General features: G+C 40.7%; 1 pseudogene; it reads left to right on the top strand.

The window, feature by feature from the left end:
- The first annotated feature begins 1,062 nt into the window (after positions 1 to 1,062).
- LOC146667070 (ras-related C3 botulinum toxin substrate 2-like) lies at positions 1,063 to 4,021 on the top strand (annotated as a pseudogene).
- The last annotated feature ends 1,979 nt before the right edge of the window (positions 4,022 to 6,000 follow it).

Genomic DNA, 6,000 nt, shown 5'->3' with positions numbered 1-6,000 from the left:
TAAGGTAAGTTTATGCTGTAATTTAACACCTGTGTGAGTCTGTACACAGCATTATTTAGATGTTGACCTTAATTATGACGTTTGATATTGAAATATTATCGCTTACTTTTTTATTGTGAATGTCTAAAATAAGCGGGGCAGCTACGGCTAGTATAATAACTATACTAACTATATTATATATGTCAAAAAATACACTCTGTTAATATCACTAATGGCACAGGAGGATGAGTGTACTTAAGTAGTATTTGCACAGACCTAATGGAAAAGCAGAGTGTGCCATGGTTAGCAGGTGTTTCTACATTTTGGGAGAAAAACAGCAATCAGACTGCGTGAATGTTGTTCTTCCAGCAATCTGAACTCTTAACTCTATAAATATGTTTAAACAACAAACAGAATCACGTATATCCTCCCTAACCACCAGCAGGATCTCAGATAGTGTTGACTGTTTGTCATAGTTGTTCTATGTTTGACAGTTTACGTTATTTCAGTGACTTTTCTATTTCAGGAAATCCATCCATCTTTTTAACTACTGGGTCATTAAGTAGGCTGAAGCCCATCCCAGCTGTCATTAGGCAAAGGGCGGGGTAGACCTCGGACAGGCCATAAAACAGGATTAATCTGGTACACTAGTCTCTTTCTTTCTGTAAAAAAAACATCTGTGTCTGCAAACATTTGTGTTATCAGTTTCATTTGAGCCTGAATACATTTGAATATGAATATGAAATTTCTCAAGTTTTTAAAAATGAGAAATTAAACTGTTATTCTACTATGAGACCACACGGGGGCAGCCCTGCCTTATTATGTATTATTCTCTCTTACTAGACATGGTTAGGATGGCTTTTGTGTCAAACTAACCAAAGTAATGTTGTTGGTTAATGTTTTTGTGAACAGTGGTATTTCAAGTATGGTCCTGTTTTTTTCTCCATTACAGGAGTTTCACTGGTTAAACAATCAGTGAATTGAAAGATTGTTGAATGAATGAATAACCAATGAAATGAAAGGTTGCCTATGACTTGTTGGCTGATCGCTGACCTTCTCTACTCTCCCCACAGATTCGACAAATATTCAGCTAATGTGATGGTGGACAGCAAGCCGGTCAACCTGGGCCTCTGGGATACAGCTGGACAGGAAGATTATGACAGGCTCCGCCCACTGTCCTAGCCACAGACGGTACAGACTCACACAGGCACACACAGTAACTAATGGACATAAAGTTACAGAGACAGAACTTGTATAACATGTCAGCTAATTAAAACTGCAGCAGCTATTCTAATTCTTTGTCTCCTTGTCTCTCCATCCAGGATGTTTTCCTAATCTGCTTCTCCCTGGTTAGCCCGGCATCCTATGAGAACGTCAGAGCTAAGGTGAGTTTTGGCTGTTTTTTATGAGGCCTGTCTCTCAGCTGCCGAGGAACAAAATGTAAAAAAGAACAAACGGAACAAAAGCAGGAATTTATTATAGAGAAAAAAAATAGGTACTTGGATTACAAAATGGAGAAAAAGCCTAAACAGGTCTAATAATTGATGTGAATGAATGATTGATGCTGTGGGTGAAAGTTGGATGATGTATTTCTCTCATCTTTAATAGCTACAGCATATCATTTGTTTTTCATGCCTTCATCCACCTTTCTGTAACACCTGGCATCAGAGCTTCATCTCCCTCCACCTTTGATTCTGTTTTTTGCCTCTAACACGTTCCTTGATTTTGCGTGTTCCCCTTTCTTGCCTCTTATTTAGTTTTCCTTTACTCTGTATTCTGCCAGTGGTACCCTGAGGTCCGTCACCACTGCCCCTCCACGCCCATCATCCTGGTTGGCACTAAGCTGGATCTGAGGGATGAAAAGGATACCATTGAGAAACTGAAGGACAAGAAGCTGGCGCCTATCACCTATCCACAGGGCCTAGCTCTGGCTAAGGAGATAGGTCAGTCACTCTTACTTTATTTGCTTGAAAAGCACTTTAAGATTTGAAGCTCTCCTCACCAGTGAAGATATGAAACTAGCAGATGAAGATGCTAGAGAACTTTGTAGCCTGACTGCCTCTGCAAATTTTTGTTATTCCCCTCATTTCCTGGCATCACAGTAAAAGTATAGTAGCTGTAGTTGACTATAGTGTTCTTTGAAAGTTGAACTTATTCTTCTCCACTACCAGCAAACCTTTCTTCTCTTACTTTGTCTTTGTAGTTCTTTCTCTTCTTTTATTAACATATATGTGTCTTCGCATGTATAGATGCAGTCAAATACCTGGAGTGCTCAGCCTTGACCCAGCGTGGTCTGAAGACTGTGTTTGATGAGGCCATTCGTGCCGTCCTCTGCCCTCAGCCCGCCAAGGTCAAGAAGAAGCCCTGCTCGCTGCTGTAAACGGTACGACTGAATAAAACACAGAGGAAGAGGAGGAAGAGAGATTAGACGTTTGAGAGAAGAGAGAAACAAAGTGAACTCGCTCATTAAATCAACACATAAAGTAGAGTAGAGGTTTGAGGGCTTCTTTTCTTTTCTTTGAACATAAGTCTGAAGCTATTCAATCAAGCCTTTTATTTGTCACATGCAATGTTTACATCTGCAGTGAAATTGGACCCCCCGAACATACATACGTATCAGCTCCAGCCTTGAGACCACAGCTGACACCGATACGGTAGCTGCATGAAATGATGGTGGTTTTCCTTTAGTGCGAACAACTGCATGTCAATTTCACAGTTGGTCTAACTGGTCTCTCAGTCTCCCGTTGGAGAGCTTCTCTGAGATGTTATCAATCTTGTGCTCAGAGAGCAGAGACTGCCGTGAGCTTCCCCAAGATCTTATCCGTGCTGCGTTCAATGAGCCCATTTTGAGAAGTCACGACCCGTCCCATCATTTCCATCATAGCGGGCAGCCTTGTGGGGTTTTGAAAAGTCGACTCCGCCTTCCTTGATAAGCCAGGGCCAAGCCAACTCCGAACAGCAAGAACCCTGTTATCATGGTTCCGAAAAGGTAGATGTCTACAATGTCCTCGATTGACAGTCCCGCCAGGCACACGACCCTCCAGTTCCTCCACCCGTCCATTGTGTATCCAGAGGGGAACGTCCCTCTAGGACACTCGGACTTACTCAAGCCCAGGCTTCTCGTTGAGAAGAGCGTGTCAATTGCATTCAGGGACCAGTTGTTCAAATCCATAATTCCTCTTTTAGGTTGTAACAGACCGTGAGAGTCATCCAGGGCAAAAGTAGAAAAGTAGACGAGACTAGACAAGGACATTGAGAAGCCAAGCAGGAAAGAGAAGGAAGAGGGAGAGGAGAAAAGTGCGACTGCCTTCATCCAGAGCCAAACGAGAAAGGAAACTGTAGACACTTATCACTAAGAGGTGATTCAGAAGTTTGTTCTTGCACATATAATGGACAGAAACATTAAAGAGAAAAGAAAAGACATAAATGAACACAACACAAGACAGAAAAGTTTCACATGCTTTGTACTCAATTTCATTTTTTTGCAGAGGAAAAATAAATTTGTCCTGAATATTGTTGGAGTAATTTTGTCCCACAGGCATCAATTTAACCCCATGATTTATGTGACCTTTGTTTTAGATTCTCACAGGAGCACAGAAGAAGAGAAAAGGACTGCAGACCCTGAAGAATATATGCAAATCTGCCATGTCTCTAATGTATATCTACAACTTTAAACAAAACAAAAAACCAAACAATGTATGGTGTGCAGGTTTGCTATTGTTTTAGAAATGCCAACGAGCTCTTAAGTCCAAATCCAGACGCTGCCCAGACAGGATTTCTTTGTAAAATATATCAGTTTAGAGATTATAGACCCTTTGAGTTTAAGTGTAAGTCTGAGAGCAGCATGCTGCCTTCATCTAAAGTACTGCCAACAATATATATGTGTTTCATGAAACCTAAAATAAAAATAACTTTTGTAACTGAAATAAACACAGTGTTTCAGTATGATTTGTTCACTGTGCTGTTTTCAGGGTGATGAATGTAAGGAGCAGAAATGGTCGTTTGTGAGGAAGCAAGCAACAAGCAAACTTGTGTCTGAATAAGATTTATTAACAAATGTATTATTTGTTGTGCTATTAAAATAAAAATAAAACATTTGATTGCACAAAAGATTCACATTATTTCTCCACAACATGTGACCTTTTGGATTGAATGCCTATACTCAACTATGGGGGATATAAAATTCTCATTTTGATCCAGCTGCTGATATCGCCTATACTCTATCCTTATTTACATATTGTGGAGAACAGCATCTTTTTCTGGTGGTGAGTTGAAAATGTTCAGACTCAAACAGCACTTTCAGTTTTGCAGTTTAATGTTTGACCAGCTTTTTTTGCCAAAACACCTTCATGTCTGTGAAGGTTCTCAGTCATCCAGGTCATTGTAGTCAAAGGAGCTTGCAAAGAAAAGCGTCTGGACTTCTTTACAGTTTTTTACAGACGCTAGGACACATGTCTCAATACTTAGGTCACTTTTGCAAAACTCTTCACACAATTCTCCTAACTGACCCTCAGCGTGGCAAAGCAGTTCATTTCACATTCAAAATGCACTACAACTACCAAAACACTTCATTCAGGTCTCAAATAAACTCATTCTTCCAGAACACTAGCAAAGGTTGACAGCCGACAAACACACTTTGTCACCCACAAAACAATGACCTAAAAAACACTAACAACATGTAGCATTACACAGTGTTTTCCTGTGTAAAACAAGGAAACATCTCTGTTTATAATTTCAATATATGTTACTGGAATGAATCAGACATCATGCAGAATTCATTAATATTTGTTTATGTATTTTTATTTTTCTGCACTAAGTAATCCCAAAATACAAGAATTTGTATACACACCATCCACTGATACTCATACAATAGTAATGCTAATCTACTCTGTCTTCTCCATTTGGCCACAGGTTCTCATCCACATCACATCTTATGTCATCTAGGGCAATACACCTAGGAAAGAATCTTCTGGCTGCCAGAATTGAAGGAGTTGAAAAATTGAAGGAGTAACACCTGTGTAGATGTTCATCTACAATGAGAATAAGCTGTGGCTGGTTAAACTGCATTTTTAGATTTAAAATATGTGTCAATAAAATATTGCTGTTGGATTTTGCTGTCTTTTCAAGTTTTGCATTGTGTTATTGTTTTGGCCATAAGTTTAACAGTTTTGAAAACAGTATGTAAGCACATGCAAAATGTCCTGCACGTACAAAGGTTTTTGGCAGTTGTTGTGTCTGAGTGAGAAGATAATTCATGAAATTTGAGAGATGTAGTCATTGAATGCATTTTGTGCCAAAACAATGATAACTGGTCCTCAGTTTAGCCCACATAGACTTCTGTTGTGCTCACTGTGTGAGGAGTTTTGCAAATGTGACCTAAGTATTGAGAAATGTGTCCTAGCGTCTGTAAAAAACTGTAAGTTACTTGAAGACGTTTCACCTCTCATCCGAGAAGCTTCTTCAGTTCTAAGGTCAAATGGTGGAGAGTCCCAGATATAGACCTAGTGGGAGTATCCCCCCCACAGAGGGACAAAAGGACCCCCTGATGATCCTCTAATCGCCTGAGCCAAGGTGTGAAACTGGGTGTGGGTCCCAATCAGCCAGAGTTTCGGGTGAGTTCATTGTGAAACCTGGCCCCACCTTATCATGCGAATTCCTGAGATCAGATGGCCCAGGATGTGAGTGGGCGTTAAGGCGTCTGGGGAGGGAACTCGAAACTGGATTATAGATGGCAGAGAGTTGGTGTCGTAAACCCCCGCCTCTGTTCAAAGATGGTCGCTCACAGTGGACATAGATGGCTTCTTTCACTCCTCTTTCAAACCAGCTGTCCTCTCTGTCCAAAATGTGAACATTGGCATCCTCGAAAGAGTGTCCTTTATCCTTAAGATGCAGATGGACTGCTGAGTCTTGTCCTGTGGAGGTGGCTCTTCTGTGTTGTGCCATGCACTTGTGAAGTGGCTGTTTGGTCTCTCCAATGTAGAGGTCTGGGCATTCCTCGCTGCACTGTACAGCATACACCAC

This window comes from Rhamphochromis longiceps, linkage group LG6 (genome assembly GCF_057381845.1).
Source record: "Rhamphochromis longiceps isolate RC_006_pf linkage group LG6, R_longiceps_female_GT1.1, whole genome shotgun sequence".
Lineage (NCBI taxonomy): Eukaryota > Metazoa > Chordata > Actinopteri > Cichliformes > Cichlidae > Rhamphochromis > Rhamphochromis longiceps.
The sequence above is the reverse complement of the archived record's forward strand: the minus strand, read 5'-3'. Positions and strand labels throughout refer to the sequence as shown.